The 20,036-nt window shown below is 39.4% G+C and overlaps 1 protein-coding gene across 4 annotated transcripts in view; it reads right to left on the reverse strand.

The window, feature by feature from the left end:
• NCOA1 (nuclear receptor coactivator 1) overlaps positions 1-20,036 on the reverse strand; it is a 581,392-nt gene that overhangs the window by 361,536 nt on the left and 199,820 nt on the right. The gene's annotated exons all lie outside the window — the stretch shown is intronic.

Raw genomic sequence — 20,036 nt, forward strand, 5'->3', positions numbered from 1 at the left:
GACATTTTGGGGCCTTCATCTGAGGAAGGGGTGAAGGCCCCGAAACACAGAGGGTTGCAAGGATTCCACTCAATATCAGCAGAAACTTGAGAATAATGTTGAGGAATCAGTCACAAAGTTGAAGTTACACCGTTGCTGGATATTTCAACAAGACAACGACTTAAACCACTGCTCAAAATCTACTCTGGCATTTATGCAGCGGAACAAGTACAACGTTCTGGAATGGCAATCCCAGTCCCCAGACCTGAATGTCATTGAAAATCTGTGGGGTGATTTGAAGCGAGCTTTCCATGCTCGGCAACCATCAAACCTAACTGAACTGGAGATTTTTTTCAAGGAGGAATGGTCCAAAATACCTTCATCCAGAATCCAGACACTCATTACAGGCTATAGGAAGCGTCTAGAGGCTGTTATTTCTGCTAAAGGAGGCTCTACTAAATATTGATGCAATATTTCTGTTGGGGTGCCCAAAATGTATGCACCTGTCTAATTTCGTTTTGATGCATATTGCACATTTTCTGTTAATCCAATAAACCTCATTTCACTACTGAAATATTACTGAGCCCTTCAGTTATTTGATAGATCAAAATGAAATTGCTGATCCAAATACCCAATTATTTATAAATGAAAATCATGGAAATTGTCAGGGGTGCGTAAACTTTTGCATACAATTGTACACACACACACACACATATATATATTATACCTTTAAGAGTATAATATACTTCTCAGAATGCACCAATTAATCTCTGACTAAAATATTTTAAAAATGTATTTATAACTTTTTTCTAAAATTCAGGACAAAAGTTAATAACTCACTATTTGTGTGATTTTGTTTTAGGCTCCAAGTTATTTTTTAAAAGAAAAAATAAAGCATTTTTATATATGTTTATTATATAGTCAACACCTAAAACACTGCATTTCTTTGGTTTTGCAGTTTAGGAGCACTCCAGAGATACAGCCCTTGATAACCCATAAGTTTATCTTTTTCAATTATCTATGCTGTGGCCAATAAGAGGCCAGATGTAAACAAGCTCCTACAAAAGTCTAAGCAATCACAGTGTAACATGTAGCAGAGTCAGCCAAATCAAACATACTTATGTATGGTATATTTACTCTAGCATCTCAGAAAGGCACACATTCCACTGTTAAATTAGAGGAAAGCAAATAAAATATATCATCTGGGCATTCAACTCCTCACTGGCTTCTAAATTATAAAACATGAAATAATTAATAATTAAAAGCACATAGTAGAGGTATTTGAGGTGCATCACAGTGCAGAGATGCCATTCGTGTTGCAACTGATCAGACAGTGCCCACGGGTGAGTTGTGCCAAGTAGTCTCTTCTGCTGCTCTTTATGTCTCCGGCTCTCTAATGCCCCAAGCTCTGCCCCAGGTTTAGATGGCCCAATCCATCCCATAACTGTCCCAAGATCACAAGACCCCACCACTCCAATAGGAAGTTTTGCAACATATGTTTCTGTTTATAAAAAGGTTAATCTTAAACATTAGCAGTGCAAGGGTGGCAAGGTAATTTGCAGGCGACCCGCTGCAGACACCACTGCTACATTTAATGCCACTGGCAAAACTTGGAGAATACTTGGAGGACACATGTTAAATGTGATCCCCTTAGCATTTTTGCACACAGAAATATATTACAAAACACCTTGAATAGCAATTGAAGAGTATTTCAAATTGTATTAGAAGAATGTCTGTAATAAGCTTGATCTTTACAAAAAATACTTCTACTAAACATTAACGCTAATTTACTGTGCTGACAACCTACCAGGTATATTCACATGCAGCGGTAGTCTGCTCAGAGTCCCAGTAATGACACAACATTTATCACTGCTGGGACGCTGAGCAGGTGCGGACAGGAAGTACACAGGTAGCTTACACAGTAACAACTATCCCTACACTAGCAACTAGTATTCTAGAATTTAATAGAAATATTTTCTGCAAACGTATGTATAGAGCAAAAAGGTTTCAATTACAATATGAAATGTATTGCTGTGCTATTCAGCTGCCGATTTGGTTAATTCCGAGAGTGAGCGCTGAGAAAGCGCTTTGAGTCCCACTGGGAGAAAGGAACTATATAAATACTAGTTATTATTATTATAGGTTGTCTCTTTATATTTAAAGGGACATTATACTCAAAGTTGCATTTGCCATAAAATGTTTAATCATCCATATTTAAAAAAAAAAAAAAAAACTCTTTAATTATTTGTGCAGCTTTCTTTTCCTGAAACTTTAATCAGAATACTTTATTATCTCCACCCCCACCCCCGAAAGGCTGTAATGCACCCCATGGAACACAGAACCCTGACACTCGTGCATGCTGCACAGTGATTGGCTGATACAAACAGGAGCTTTTTTTATATCTGTCACTAATTGGCCACACTAAAGGAAGTAAGAGAAACAAGAGGCTTTTTAAGGTCTGTGTGACCTGGGAAAAAACAACACATTTTTCGAACATCATCACAGGCTTAAAACCTTTATTTTGTATGCAGATATTTTGCAATGTTGTAAATAATTTCAGATGCATAAATATATATTTAAATTTAATATTCCTTTAACTATAGATTTTAAGCAGTAGATGCAAAAACCTCACGCTTAAAAAAATATTAAAGGTAAAAAATAAAATGTTTTGTAGCAAGACGTTCCCTGTTACAAGCTACACACAGCAGTACCATCATTAAAAAAAACAGAAGACTTCTTAGAGGTTAACACAAATAAACTCCTCCAGTCCCAGGGTCTCCGATAAATCACTATTTATGGGCTGGAGGAGGAAGAACCTGTCTGTTATGGATGAGCAAAGTGACACCTCGCCCTGTGACCTGTGGGTAAAAAACAGCTGCAATACTCACAAAGGTTAACACCCAGAGGCAACCCCCCCCCCCTTTGTCCCACGGCAGCCAAGTTGTTAAACTGATGAGCACAGCAACACTGTTTTTATTTATTCTCTATAGGGAGGCATTGAAGCAAATGAATATCTATACAATAGCTGAGTGTTTCCAAATATTTGTGCTAAAGAGACAGCAAACTAAAAATTTTACTTTCATGATTTGTATAGAGCAATTTTAAACAACTCCAAATTACTTCTATTATCTAGTTTGCTTTGTTCCCTTGATATCCTTTGTTGAAAAGCATACCTAGGTAGGCTCAGGATCAGCAATAGAACTACTGGGAGCTAGTTGCCGATTGGTGATTGTGCATATATGCCTAATGCTATTGGCTCACCTGAGGTGCTCAGCTAGCTCCCAGTAGTGTTGCTCCTTTGACAAAGAATATCTAGTGAATAAAGCATATTTGATAACAGAAGTGAATTAGAAATGTATTTAAAATGATATCGTCTATCTGAATCATGAAAGAAACATTGTGGGTTTTATGTCTCTAAGTAAATACAATCCCTCTAACTCATACACTGGATCATCTTGTTCAGTGAAATGCACAACTGTATATATTCTATGTGTAACACAAACATGCCATGATTAGAAAAACAAACACATGGTAGCTGTACAAAGGTTGTGAGATAAAGCACAGATGTATTTCGTACTGTTACACCAGCAATAAAATCCAACCACTTATACCGATATACACTGGAAAAGGGTTTGACAACGCTTGGAAGCAAAGGAGCTATTACTAAACGTTACTACTTATACTCAAGATTATACATATATAAAGAGTTCCGCTGAATCCTGAAAATGTGTAGGTGATAGCCAACTATTCATGCCAGATTTGTCAGTCCCTGCACTATGCAGAATACACATGGCCTATGATGAATATATATATATATATACACACACACACATACACACACATATGCACACTCTACCAGGTTGATTTAAACAGCCACCCGCTAAAATTTAAGTCAGTATTTGGCTAACACGAGCCAATATTACATTTAAAATCAATGTTTAAATTATGCAGTTAATATAACTCTGCCCCCACCCAGCTGGCAAAATTTTCTGTGAAAAAAAACACGATATAATGTATCTATATAAACACACACATTACACAAATACACACACACACATATATATATATATTATATATATATATATATATATATATATATATATATATATATATATATATATATATATATATATATGTGTATATATAGCCTATGATATGGCCAAAAGTATGTGGACACCCCAGCTAATTATTGAGTTCAGGTGTTCCAGCAACATCCATTGCTAACAGGTGCAAAAAAACAACAACACACACATAGCCATTAAATCTCCATAGACAAACATTGGCAGTAAAATAACTTGTATAAACAACTCTTGCCTTTAAAAGGGGCACTTTCATAGGATGCCACCTGTGACTCAAGTCAGTTTGTGAAGTTTCTACCCAACTAGATCTTCCCTGGTCAACTGTATTTACTATTATTGTAAACAAAGGAAGCATCTAGGAGCAATAACAGCTCAGCCACAAAGTGGTAGACCACGCAAACTCACAGAGCAGGGCCGGCAAGTGCTGAAGAGAGTAGAAAGTAAAAATCGTCTGTTAAGTGTTAGCTGGAGTGGTGTAAAGCATTTCGCCACTGGACTTTGGAGTAGTGAAAACGAAAATGTGTTCTCTGGAGTGAAGGAAGAATCTAGGGGTAGCAGATGCCAGGAAAACGCTACCTACCAGAATATATAGTGACTAGTGATGCAACAAAATGGAAATGCTGGACCGAAACCAAACCCGAAAATCCAGAATGCACTTGGCTGAAAACCGAAAATGTATTTTTTTTTTCCAAATTATTTTAAAATATATATATATATATAAATCAATGTAAATATTTGCATAGGAAATTAGTACATCTAAGCAAGTATCCCCGCTTGCCCCCAGAAATTCTTAATATGCAATGTTTCCAATGCACAAGAGAATTGTGGGTAAGATATGCAAATTAGGTATGCAAATTCTCAGTTTTTTTGCTTCAAAATACTGTTTTAACACAGCGATCCTTTTAAACAGGAATATGACAGCAAACCAGAAATCACTTTGCTGTCATATTCCTGTTTAAAAGGATCGCTGTGTTAAAACAGTATTTTGAAGCAAAAAAACTGAGAATTTGCATACCTAATTTGCATATCTTACCCACAATTCTCTTGTGCATTGGAAACATTGCATATTAAGAATTTCTGGGGGCAAGCGGGGATACTTGCTTAGATGTACTAATTTCCTATGCAAATATTTACATTGATTTAATTTTGAGACATGGAGGATTTTAATTTCAGTTTTTTATCTCCCCCCCCATAATTTTAATATATATATATATATATATATATATATATATATATATATATATATATATATATATATATATATATATATATATATAATATTATATTTGTGTGCATAATTAGACTATTTAATGAATTAATCTGAATTGAAAAACTGCAAGCCAATAAAATAACCACACTTTTATTGTGCTACACAATAACTTTGCAAAAAAAAACTAAACAGAAAAAAACAATAATGCCATTTTCGGCCAAAACTGAAATTGTGGTGCATCCCCTACTTAAAACAATATTAAATATCAATATACTGTATTATTCTTTATTTAGTTCTGTGTAACAGAATCCGATTTAAAAGTTTTTTTTTTACCAATTATCCAAAAAAGTATAGTCCTAGAAAACTATAATATGCAAAACAGTAAGTCAAGTAATGAACTCAAAAGCAGCTCTAGGCTAGCATCAAATTTGAAATATGCTAAACAATAATGTTACCGAAAATAACAAAATAACCATAAATGCCATTTTTGGCCGTAATGTTTCTGCGGGCGAAATTTTGGTGCATTCCTAATAGTGACTACTATAAATGGTTATTTTAATGCTTTAGAAAGAATAGAACAATATTTTGTAGAAGGTCCTTTCCTATTCCAGCATGGCTGTGCCCCTGTGCACAACACGAGGTCCATGAGAACATAGCTTGATGAGTTTGCAGTGGAGGAACTCGAGTGGCTGCAAAGAGCTCTGACATCAGCCTGACTGAACAGCTTTGGGATACATTGGAAGCCAGAGCAACATCCAGCATCAGTGCCTGACACACAAAAGTTATTTTCCAGTAATGAATGATCATTAAAAAAATAAAAAATAAAACAAATGGAATATAATTGAATTTCATTAATCTTTTTGGCTGACTGAGCATTAAATAAAAGTATTTTGTGTTAAACATTCACATGCCGGGTGTTTATGTGCACAGAGCTAAACACTAAACATAAGTTTGGAATGTCTACTAGAAATATGGGTCAAACCACAAGCAGGAAGTAAAGAAAAAATAACATACTTCAGGGGTCAAATTAAAGGGACAATAAAGGTCAAAATGGAACTTTCATGATTCAGACAGAATATGCAGTTTTTAGACACTTTCCAATTTACTTCTATTATCAAATTTTGCACAGTCTTTTTATATGCACACTTTCTGAGGCAGCAGCTCCTATTGACCATGTGCAGAACTTTATAGTGTATACAACTGATTGGCTGATGGATGTCACATGATACAGGGGCAGACAAATGGAGGGGGATACATATGTCAGAAAAAAACTTAATTTTTTTCTTCAGATTGAAAGAGTCCCCAGCTGCATTCATTACTTTTGGGAATTCAGAACCTGGCCACCAGGAGGAGGCAGACACCCCAGCCAAAGGCTTAAATAGCTTCCCCACTCCTCTTATCCCCCAGTCATTCTGCAGAGGGAACAAGGAATATTAGAAGAAATATCAGGGTGAAAATGTGCCAGAAGAACAAAAATAACAGACGCCCCACAGAAAAATACGGGCGGGGAGCTGTGGACTCTTTCCATCTGAAGAAAAGAAAATATCAGGTAAGCATAATTTAAGTTTTTCTTCATAAATGGAAAGAGTCCACAGCTGCATTCATTACTTTTGGGAAAACAATACCCAAGCTATAGAGGACACTGAATGCAAAAACGGGTACAAGAGGTGGCCCATTCTGAGGGTACCAGGCCTGAAAACCCCTAACCAACAACATCCCGCTTCGTCCGAATCCGAGAAATACTTTGAAAAATAAAAGGAAAAGGCCCAAGGACCCTGACCGCAGATAGTCCACAAGCCTTGCTAGAGACCGCAGGAACTAGATTTGACAGTCAACAGCCTCCAGGAGACACCGTCACCTAGCGGTCGGTCTCCAAACAACACACCCCTTACTAAAGAAAGGGCACAAGCTACTGTATTCTTTCACAAAGAAGAAAAGACACGGAGAAAACATGAATGTTCTTGTAAAGCGCGGCTAATCCCCCTTAAGGGACTCAAGGCACTGCTCATCTTATCAACCTCGAAAGGAGGAAGGCTGAGTAGACCTCACCGGAGATCGGACTTGTAACCCTCAGTTTGCTACAGTGCAGAGTAGCCACAGTGCATTAGTATGCTGAGCTAGCTGTCCAGCTAGCATAAGGAACTCCAGACCAACAGAGACCCGCCAGTCTCATAGAAAAAAGTGGAGGCAATGCCCAGACCCCAGAAATACAGAAACCACGGGATAAGGCCGGGAGTCTGAAACAGACAGGATCTTCTCCTAACACAGTGCAACCGCACTCTAAAAAGCAACTAAAGACGAAGGTCCCCAAGTCACAAAAAGGTAGCTTAGAATACCGAAATATTCAGAAACAAAACCTCGTGCAGAAAGCTCAGATAGGTCTGACGAACAGCACCTGAAGCAAAAACACTGCACGCTGCAGTCATCTAAAAATAACTCTGAAACTTAAATACTTGCAGGGCAAGCAGAAAGCAGCTGAAGATAGGAAAAAGGGGGGACTCATCCACCCCAACAGAGCTCGGGTGCCAACCCAATCTGCTCCTCCAAAATAAGGCACTCCCAAGGAGAACCCCCTGGGACCTGGGACCGAGAAAACCGGAATAGATCCGTAGGAAGACCTGTCGGGCAGCTCTCTTAGACAGTCTCTACGTAGAGAGATCAAATTCAAACAGGTGGAACAGAGCCCACAGAGCAGCAGATGCTGCCCCTTACAGAAATAAGCCACCTGATCCAACCTTCTACACACAGGGCAGGACAAAGACCCTCTAGAGAGAGGAAACCCCAGCTCATAAGGAAGACAAACTATCCCCTCAAAAGGAAAGGGCATAGATAAGAATAGCGTACATGTCCACAAGACATGAAGCCATAGTATGATCAAACATGGACCGAAGAAAAAATCATCCAGACACCACTGTTGACACAACAGACAAAAAACTCCCCATGAAGAGGAGCACACTCCGTCCAAAGGACAAGTCAGGGCTTAAAGTTTATAACTAGTACCCAAAGGTGAATGTAAACTCTGGCCTTCCTGCTTGCTAGACCAATGAGCTAGCCCCTATGTCGCAACAAAGGGTCCCTGAAAAAACTGGGTCGTCCCGAACCAGTCCACAGGATCAAAAGTCTCCAGAAATCCAAGAAGGATCCAAGACAAGAACCCTGGACCCAGAATCGTCCTAGAACGAACAACACCACCAGGGTACACAAGATACCCTGTTTGAATCAGACTCACAGGGGATGAAAACTGGGAAACCCGGAGAATGGGTACAGGACTCACCTGTAATTCCTAGCCCAAAGGGAAGAGAACACCCTTAGCAGGAGGTCAACACACCCACAACAAGGTGCTAGAGAGTGACAAAGTCACGTAATTTCTCTAGAGCCTAAAGGCTCCAAGGGCAACACTAAGGGAAATGAGAATGAGACCAGTCACCCGAAAGAGAGTAGAAAGAAAGGCTAGTCTTCATAATCCTTTCAGATTAACGTTCCAGAGGACCACACCCAAGGGAGAAGATGCAAAGCATCCCGAACTTAGGCAAAAAAACATCCCCTAAGCAAAAAGCTTGTAAAAAAGAGACAACACCTCCTATTGCCCCTGATATGAAGACGACTAACTTCCGAAGGAAGACAGAGCCTCACGGCCTTCACTTCCTAATTAAGCAGCCAAAGCCACCAGAAAAATCGGACAAAGTCCAGAAAGTCTCGACCCAAAGGAAGAGAACCTCTAAAAGGAACAAGTCCTAAAAGGACACTTTCAAATAGACCATGAAAGTCAAAACCGTAAGAACAGCGGTATGAAGGACCTAAATCCTCCAACCCACAATGGGAAGGAACACTCTAGTTCCCGGAAAAATCTAAAACGACTGAGCATGTCGCCCCGGATCTCAATGGAGTCCCGGCCCACTAGCTTGAAAGGCATCCTGAGAGGACTTGAGCGTCCGTGGTTGCTTAGGGGCATGGGGGACTGAACCAATCCCCCATGCCCCTAAGCAACCACGGACTCTCAAGTCCTCTCAGGATGCTAGTTGAAGCTTGTAAAATAAAACAAGTAAACAACACAAATCATATTGTGATCACTAGGTGCCCTCACCGGACAAACAGGACATAAAAAGGCGCCACGTGTCAGAACTAGGCCTCAAAGACAGAAGGATTTGTACCTAGTCAGGGCCAGCCTGAAACCAAGGGCCCCAGCACTGTCAATGCCACATAGTCTTCCCCGAGAATAGAGGGCTAAAGAACAGTCAGACAGACTTTTGTAAACAGTGCAACCACAAAATCGCGAGTATCAATTCCAGAGAATAAAGTTCACGAAGAAAATATCACACCACAACATGAGCTTTAGACCAAATAAAGATCATCCTCACCGGATGAAAATAAAAGATAAGGCAACCCATAGGTTATCGCCCAGGAAGAACGGACAGACCCGCAGGACCAGCCCAACAGGGGTCCATGACTTCCAAGCTCAGAACTGGAAAAGGATACACAAATAACAAAGACTATAAGAAGATTACTTCATCCCCTTATGTATATGCATGCAAGCCAGTCGAAGATTAAGACTGAGAAACCCCAGACCTATTAAGAGTGGAATCCTCCAGCAACGCCAAAAACGTGCCTTATAGGCGCACCAGTCTATAAGGAAAGGCGCAACATACCTCCGCCAGGACAAAACACTGGTGGAGGGCTGAACTGGACCAGGCGATCCCATGCTTGACGAGCCCCGGTTAACGAAACATGGACAATATCGTAAGCACACTCCCGGGAGGTACAGATATGCGCGCAGCACAAAAGATATGGCCATGCGGAACCGTGTCGTAGCCTCCGGTGGGAACAGGCCACACTCCCTAGAAGGATAAGTAGCGTTTGGGTTACCTGCATGCATAGTAAGAGTTGGTGGTAGGGAACTCGTCTCGTGAGAAATAGAATCCCCAGAGACGGATGGCTCAGTGGGCACCTGATTACCCGATCCAGAGGAACAGAGCACTCGAAAACGGCATTCGGAACATAACTAATGGGCATGTATTACCCGGGCCAATTCATATTTTACGCAAGAAGTGGAGTCTGAATCAGAGACATCCGACTGAATAAAAATTGGACCAATAAGAAAAATCTAAACGGCACCTTACACCCCCGATGGCTGGGGCACTCACCACCTGCAGAGAACCAGACACCAGCGGATCAGGATTTCTCAGTCACAACACGGTCAGGAAAGCGGAAATGGGGTCACAAAGTAAACCGTGCAGTCCATACAAAAGCGTGCCCGACCTTAAAGGCCGCGTCCCTAGACATAGGCCGTTATGTTCAAAATTAGCCATGAGCCAAAGCAATACTACACAGTTGCAGACAGAATCACATAACAAACATGATTATAACCCCCCTGTTCAATAACCCCCCTCAGGAGATATTAACCCTTGATTCCTAGATACAAAAAGGAGCCTCACTGAGACCCTATGTTAAAGTTATCCCCGAAAGGTTGTTGCCCCTCTCGGATAAACAGTTGTAATTACAATACATCCATGATGAAAGTAAAATGAAACTATCTTACTGGAATCTACGCCGTGGAACAGGAACACGGCCCTTCAAGTGTGACAGATAGTAGCGTCGCTTCTGCCATGAGAAAAAAGCAGGCAGCAAAACTTGTCAACGCTGATTGCTTGTGGAGCTGTTAATATGAGTCGGGATGGTTTCGCAAGAAAGACTCTCCCTGCATCTCCGAACTCTAACTTTCACCCATGCTCTCACTGAGAGGCTGACAGGACTACTTAAAACTCCAGTCCCATGCAAAGAGTACTACCCTCCATAGGAGACTATAGAAAACTTCTGACACTTCTCTGCTAACCTCCTGGGACGAAAGGCAAAGAATGACTGGGGGATGAGGGAAGTGGGGGAGGTATTTAAGCCTTTGGCTGGTGTGTCTTTGCCTCCTCCTGGTGGCCAGGTTCTGAATTCCCAAAAGTATTGAATGCAGCTGTGGACTCTTTCCATTTATGAAGAAAAATCTACTTGTTATTTCAAATTCTGAGTTTGTTATTGCACTTTCTATTTATTATGCACATGTTAATTGTTCTGTATTTAACGGTCTTAAGAAATTTGGTGTGAATGAAGTTTTATTTATTTGGACTTTCGTGAACTTCCACTGATATTGTATTGTACGGCTATTTTTTTAAATCTGGTGTGACAGGTGAGTTAGCCAACTGCGGAACATGTCTAAATTATACACACCTATTTCTGTAAATTTCTGTTTGTCCCACACTTCCTAGTGAGGCCAAAAAGCACATTCTGTAACCTGCAAATGCTGCAAATTAAATAGTTGTTTTTTGCAGTTTGCAGCATTTTGAAAACCCAGGTTACAGGCTTAACTTTTTGGCCTTTCAAGGGAGTGTGGGGCAAAAGTACAATTTGTACACAGAAGCAAGAGATATTTAATCTCTTTTTAATAGTTGCACAGAATAAAGAGGGTCCAAATCTACATTTTGTTTATAGGAGCTTATATATTGTGACACATTCATTCATACTGGCATGCAACATATTTAAAAAAAACACACAACAGCTAGTATCACTGTAGGAATATTGCTAGTGCAGTTAAATGTATCAATATGCTCTTTGAATTATCTGTAACATTTTAAGTAGCAAGGTAAAAGTTATTTGCCATATATGAAGGTGTGTGTGAAACGCGTGTCACAGGCATACATACTGGAGCACTGTTTCCTTAATTTTTAACTCTTGCCTCAGCTATGTTCTAAGAAAAATGATTAGCCATAACAGTGCGGCTATATGATATTGATCAACATTTTGCTGGCTATTGTTAGGTAATGCTAAAAGTAGGAGCATAGCCTATAGTTTAAGTGCTTTATTTATATTGATAACTATCTAATCAGGGCCAGATTTACCATTAGGCAGAGAAGGTATGTGCCTACTGGCGCCTTCCATAGAGGGGCGCCTGTCTCTTTGCTCCATATGCCTTTTCTGCACAGCTCTGCCCTTACTCAACATAGTAGATAATAACTTTGCCTTTAACAAAGATGGCCACCACGGTGGCCGGTGCAGTCCGTTTCTCCAGTGAATGTGGACAGAGCAGCCTGAGAGTAAATGTGTGGGGGTTGGTTCTTTTATGGGGAGTGACAGTGAGTGACTATTGGTGCACTATTACAGAGCGCTCTGAGTGCACGGTGGGCATGTATCAGCTGCAGCATCAGCGGCTATCAAAATAAAAGTGACAGATTGTACAGTCAGAGGTAAGTCTTTCATATAAAATAGCATAGGTATGGATATTATTGCTAAAATGCAAAATACCAGGGCTGTTGCACAGGATAAACAATTTAAAAAAACAACTGACCCTTGGTTGATTGTGCACATTGCAGGCTTGGCCAGCAAAGTTTCTAAATGAAGCCCCAGTCTAGACAACCTGCACTTTTCTTTTATAAATTATATTTTAAAAAATACTGTTCTGACTGGAATCTCATCATACTGGGCAAATACTGTCTGGTGTGTTTTGTTATAGACCATGGATTGTCTTTTATGTGGCAAAATTAGCAGCTGCTGTAAATAAAATCCTAATTCTATAAAGTTTTAGGCTGCATCTATAGGTTCATACATGTGAACCGGGAGCGCGTGGGGGCGCTTTAGATTTTGTCGCCTACAGGCACCTGGGCTGTAAATCCGGCCCGCCTATAATCTCATTAGGGATATGGTATAAGCAAATAACGTCTTACTACTTAAATCATTAGTCATATTGATAAATAGCTAGCAATATTACTACAGTGATACTGGCTTTTGCAATGTGATTCTCAATATTATGTGTTTTTAAGTAATATGTAAATAAAAGTTACATTTTATTCAAAAAGATGAAAATTACGCTACACTTTAATTGAACAGGTGCTAAAAACTTACTTTTAGTCTTTTCTCTAAGTGCATTAATGTTGTACACACCCCTTTGCTCACATATTTAAAGCAAAGGAAATATTTTTTGTGTGTAGATATTCACTGTATCGGATTCTGAGCCTTATCTCTGGGATCTGCTACATATTTTACTGTCTCTCACCAGCATTTGTGTTAAAAAAATCCTTGAAAATACTAATTTCCTCTCAAACATTTGCCTCCCTAAAATATTCACCTGCAAATCCGTCCGGATCAATTATACATCTGTACCTCCCTCGGCCTTCTCCTCATTTCCTGTGTTCTTATCACTAACGAGTTACCCGTTTACACCATCTGCTTTCACAGCCCTTAATAGCGCAAACTGTTTTATATTGATTTTTCTGTTGATTGCTCTTAAAATGATTTTGTATGAACATATTAAAGGGACAGTCTACAATAGAATGTTTATTGTTTTAAAGATAGATAATCCCTTTTTTACCTATTCCCCATTTTTCCACAACCAACAGTTATATTATTATACTTTTTACCTCTGTGATTACTTTGTATCTAAGCTTCTGCTGACAGCCCCCTGATCACATGACTGTGACTATTATCTATTGAGTTGCATTTAGTGCTGTGTTAACTCTTAAATAACTCCTTGGGCGTGAGCACAATGTTATCTATATGGCCCACATGAATCAGTCTCCTGTTGTGAAAAGCAAATAAAAAAACGTGATAAGAGGCTGTCTATAGTGGCTTAGAAACAGGCAGAAATTTAGAGGTTTAAATGTTATAAAGTGTACTAATATAACAATGTTGGTTGTGCAAAGCTGGGGAATGGGTAGTAAAGCATTATCTATCTTTTTAAACAATAACAATTTTAGTGTAGACTGTCCCTTTAAAGGGACATTCTAGTGAGAAATGAAATAATAATTCCTCTGGAGCTGCAGAACACTGCTAGCATTAAGCAAAAACTTCCAGTCACCAGCAGTTGTCGCACAATTTCCTTTCATCATAAGAAGTATTTTTATTTGCTCACATTCTGAGACACCAGGGCCCACTGAGCATGTGCAAGAACTTATAGGTTATGTCTGGTCTGTATAGACCACTGGTTTTCAAAGCTGTCCTCGGCCTCCCTAACAGGACAGGTTTTCAGGGTGATGAGAGCAGGTAAAATAACCATGTTTACAAATTAACTGGTTATTTCCCCTGTTCTATAGTTCAGATATCCACAAAATGTGGACTGTTAGGGAGGCCCAAGGACAGGTTTTAATACTGCCCTACACTGCCTTAGACCTGTATACATTAAAAAAGAAAATTCTAATATAACACTATCATTTTGAAACCTATTGGTTTTGTGTAAAAATTGTACTTTGTCTCACACTCCCTGGAGAAAAAGCAGAATGTTAAAGGGACAAAAAGTCTAAAAACAAAGTTCTACTGTCCATGTGAAAGAGGGCTATTAAACCATGTTAAAAATATATATGTTATTTAATCAGCTGCGCTTGAGCCTACCTAGGTATGCTTTTCAACAAAGGAAAATTGCTCATTGGCTAATAAGCAGATCTGACACCTTGCAAGAAGAAAAAAGAAAAAAAACATACATGGTTCTCTCAGTACAGAAATATCTGCTTTACAAAGAGCAAAACCTAGAATACATTTTAATAGCTCTCTTTTAAAGGGATAGAAAATGACAAAATACAAAAGGTGCATTTCAGTTTGAAGCACAAGCATTTTGTATAAAAACCCTCATTAGCATACATGCTTCTAGTAAAAGTTATTTTTCAGCAGCATACGCACATATGCTGTGAGGGCCGTGCATCTGTATTCAAACACCATGCCTGCTCAGAGAGTCCGCAGTGATATAACACAAGCACAGACAGCTCTCTAATCTTGAATACTGGAACACTGACCCTCACAAGATACTGCGTGTGCTGCTGAAAAACTGTACTAAATTTATTGTAACAATGATTCTATTTCAAACTGAAATGCATCTATGCACATTGCAATTTTGATCCGTCTATCCCTTTAACCCACGTCAGTACCGAGAATTTCAGAAAAGAACTTGTCCAAAGTATTGGATATCTTTTTGCATTTTGCTATCACTCCAATTAAACAGAAATAGAGCCTTTTTATTTTATTTATCTGTCTAAACTATAATTATTTTTTTTAGTAGACAACCCAAGGTATTGATCTAGGCCCATTTTGGTATATTTCATGCCACCATTTTGCCGCTAAATGCGATCATATTAAAAAAAAAAAAAAAAAAGGATTTACACACAGCTACTGCAGTCATAAGAGAAATGGTTGGAAAAGTTACTGTGGGGGTCCCCTTTTTTCAGAAACAGCAGACATGCATGGCTTTGCTATTGATTTTGGCAAGTAGAAGGCCACACTTCTGAAATTCCTGGCAAAGAAGGTGTTAATCAGGTAGCTTGTGAGGTTAATTTTAGATGAAGTGTAGAGATTACTCTCCCACTTGACACCTCTCACCCCCTGATCCCTACCCGATCCCCCTAAACAGCTCTCTTCCCTCCCTAACCCCCCCACTGGTCACCACTATCTTAGGTAGTGGCAGATAGTCTCCCCCCATACAGCTCTCTAACCCCCCCCCCCCTCACACAACCCGTGCAATATATGTTACTGGCAGCTAGTCTATCAGTAACAAATATGTTGTTTTTTGTTCTATTTATTAATTTTATTTTCTACAGTGTCGGGTCTTCCCATCCTCCTCAAACCCATATTTTCCACATCGTAGGGCTCCATCCCTCCCTCTCCCTTCACAATCTATTTCTGTAGTGTAGTGAACCCTGCCCCTCCCCCCTCCTCTGCTGGGCCAATCTCCCTGCCTCTCTCCTTCCTTTCCACCACTACCATTAAGCACATCAATGATGATTACAGAGAGTGACATAGATCAGTGATCCCTTACTATATGAAGGCAGATGCCTTCTGCCCCCAGCAGAAGTCTCTGCTGTTTGACAGCGGGGACTGCAACATATGTTGTGTGATGTAGTTTCTACGTCTAAATGGCACAAGGGGTTAAATACAACAAATAAAATAAATTTTGTGTCACTTTAAAGGGAAATTTAATCCTAAATAAATGCTAGACAAAATTATGTTTTCAAAGCAAAGATTAGCCTGAGACAAATATGCAGATTTTTTTTTTTTTAAATTATATTTCTAGTTGTTTAAACATCGAAAAAATAAGTATAAAGTTTTAGTTTCCATATAGCAATGAGAATATGTTGCAATGTTGTAACCTAGATTTCTCGCTCTGCTTAGGCCAATTAGACTAAATGGGCCATTGGTGTGCAACCAATCACTATGTGAGATATTGCACTTTTGCTTTTAACAGGAATTGCAAAGTTCCCAAACTAGAGAAAAAATAGAACAAAATAAGTAACAGTATACTGCAAAGGTGTTTTTTTTAGTGCATATAATTAAACATTTTATATTAAAATCTCAAATTAATGTCTGTTTAATACAAGTAAATGGCTTCTATTGCGCTAAAAATGTATCCAAAGCTCTGAAAACTTTATTGCTTGTCAAATCCAATGTAAATTCCAGACCTTGTGTCATAATCAGTAATATTTACTCAACAAAGGCAGCTTGATGTGCTCAGTCTATAGCTCTTGCAATTAGCACAAGTCCTGGGGTTTTCCAGAAAGCACTATATAGACTGTAAATTCCCATGGGAATAGGGCCCTCAATTCCTTCTGTACTTGTCTCTTACAGGTATTGTCTCATTGTTTTACTTATATCAAATGTACCCTTAGACAGCGCTGCAGAATATGTTGGCACTTTATAAAGTATAATAATAATTATATATAATTTACTAACTGGCATTTCCTCCTGGATGGCCTCTCACCACCTAAAAATAAATATGTCCAAGACCGAACTACTTCTAATTCCCCCCTCTAGCTCCACTCCAGTCTCTAATTTTCTATCACTGTTGGCGGCACCACTATCTCCCCATCACCCCAAGTCCGCTCCCTCAGAGTCACGCTTGACTCAAATCTGTCCTTCATTCCCCACATCCAACTGCTCTCTTCATCCTGCCATAACCACCTACGCAATATCTCCAAAATTCGTCCGTTTCTGAGTGCTGAAACTACCAAACAGCTCATCCACTCCCTGGTAATTTCCCGACTTGACTACTGTAACAACTTACTAACTGGCCTCCCTCTCTCCCGCCTCTCTCCCCTCAAATCCATCCTAAATGCATCTGCCAGGCTAATCCACCTCTCTCGATGCTCCATTTCTGCTGAACCTCTCTGTGAGTCCCTTCACTGGCTCCCCATTCACAACAGAGTTAAATTCAAAATTCTCACCCTGACCTACAAAGCCCTCACCAATGCTGCCCCACCCTACCTGTCCTCACTCATCAACAAATATACTCCTGCCCGTCCCCTAAGATCCAACAACGACCTGCTTCTTGCATCCTCTACCATCACCTCCTCTCATTCTAGACTACAGGACTTCTCTCGTATGGCACCAACCCTCTGGAACGCACTTCCTCGAGATGTCAGACTTGCCCCTAACCTCTCCTCCTTTAAACGTTCCCTAAAGACCTTTCTGTTCAGGGAAGCTTATCACCCGAATTATCAACAAACTAACTTCAATTAACTAACAGTTGCCCTCTATCTTATCACTAATATCATTCTCACCTCTGCAGTCCCCACCTCCTGTTTCCAATCCTCCTACCCGTCTAGATTGTAAGTTCCCACGGGAATTGGGCCCTTAATTCCCCCTGTATTTGTCTGTAAAATTTTGTGTCTTATCGTATTGTTTCTCCACTGTACTGTTATCCTTGTACCCATGGGCAGCGCTGCGGAATCTGTCGGCGCTTTATAAATAAAGAATAATAATAATAATGCACAACCTTTATTGCTCAGACTAATAGGAATCTTAGGGCTTTTATTGTTTTGTTTTCCTAAACAAAACTCCCACCCAATATACTTTACTTGCTGTGTATTTATGTAAATGAATCCCTGTAAGCACAGATAAGCACAAACATTGCATGCTTTAGTTATTTTTGTGCTACTTACAGTAGCTTACTATTTGTTTAACCAGCACAAAAAGGGTTAAGCATATAGGTCAAGTCCAGCTGGAGTCACAAGCATTGTGGCATCGAAGCAAGATAAGGTTGGTCAGTTGAACAGAAGTAACAATCGCATTTAGCTTCGAATCACCAGTCTTTTTCTGCATGGGAGTTGCAATGCTTGTAACTCCTGAGAGGCACTTAACCTATCCCAGTTAAAAACAAATAGTAAGCTTAGTAAGTTAAGAAAAAATGACAAGCTCTAATAAATGCGTTTTTTTTTATTGGACTGTTTCTTTAAGCTATACTGAAAGCTGACAAAATCTCTCTCTCTCTTTATTTATTTATTATATATTCATATTAAATGGAACACCAAAACAAATGTAGTACAATGTCGCTTTAAATCAATAGTTTTTCAACTCCTCCAGATAATGACTAAATGTGGTTAACTCATTGGTCCCCACAAGGTGACATAGAGCAATGTATTACAGATCAGACACCCAATGTTTTAAAGGTGTTGCAAAGACAAAATAATACATATATCCGAGAATCATACTCATCCTACTACATAGAAGCAACAAATGCAGAATAAGCACATAGCTCCTGCGCCAGATCTGACCTGCATATATTCAGATTTTACAGACAGCATGGAACACCCTGACTGTATCACATTTCTGCTTCTAAATCCCGTTTACAGGGGATATTCCCAAGGCTGCAGCCTGCATGCAGCTTAAGGCTCTACAAGAGTTGCTTGGCAACGTGTGCTGGAGGAGAGCCTTTGTAAAAGCACTCGGCCATAGAACGCCTATGCTACAGATTAGCGCACTATGCTGTGGGACAGGCCAATGCTGAAGACAGATAACTTGTTTTTAACTTATCACATGTGGCCCTCAAATGAATGATGAAAAAAATGATCTGATGTAAATGTGATTATATAACCAAAGACATAATCCAGCGGTAGCCCCAGAGATAAAGGCCTCTGATTCTCTTGTGTTTTGTTTAACCCGAACTGTAAAAAAAGTAAATAAATAAAAAAACACACTTAGAAATTGTCTGACACCAAAAGACACCACAGTAAATCAAACTGTAGAGTATGTCATAGCAGTATAAAAATACATTTCACTAATGTTCTAATGTGTATACATAATTGTGTAAATGCTTAAAGGGACAGTCTAGGCCAAAATAAACTTTCATGATTCAGATAGAGCATGTAATTTTAAAAAAATTTCCAATTTACTTTTATCACCAATTTTGCTTTGTTCTCTTGGTATTCTTAGTTGAAAGCTTAACCTAGGAGGTTCATATGCTAATTTCTTAGACCTTGAAGCCCACCTCTTTCAGATTGCATTTTAACAGTTTTTCACCACTAGAGGGTGTTAGTTCACATATTTCATATAGATAACACTGTGCTCGTGCACGTGAAGTAATCTGGGAGCAGGCACTGATTGGCTAGACTGCAAGTCTGTCAAAAGAACTGAAAAAGGGGCAGTTTGCAGAGGCTTAGATACAAGATAATCACAGAGGTTAAAACTATATTATTATAACTGTGTTGGTTATGCAAAACTGGGAAATGGGTAATAAAGGGATTATCTATCTTTTAAAACAATAAAAATTCTGGTGTAGACTGTCCCTTTAAAGGACAACAGTATAAAAAGAAAAATATCTTTAAACGCCATCAGTAACTTTTTTACTGATGGCCTGAACAGAACAGAGCCAGTAATTGGTGGCTACAATGTCTAAACGTGTTTTATTCGGCTCCCTATGTATGCTACACCTGATTGGCTCACCAGCATTTTGGCTCTTCAGCAAACATGAACTATGGGTTTAACCCCTTTTTAGGGGGTTAATAAAAAATAGTCACACGCAAGCATCTCTGCAG

This window comes from Bombina bombina, chromosome 4 (genome assembly GCF_027579735.1).
Source record: "Bombina bombina isolate aBomBom1 chromosome 4, aBomBom1.pri, whole genome shotgun sequence".
In the NCBI taxonomy this organism is placed as follows: domain Eukaryota; kingdom Metazoa; phylum Chordata; class Amphibia; order Anura; family Bombinatoridae; genus Bombina; species Bombina bombina.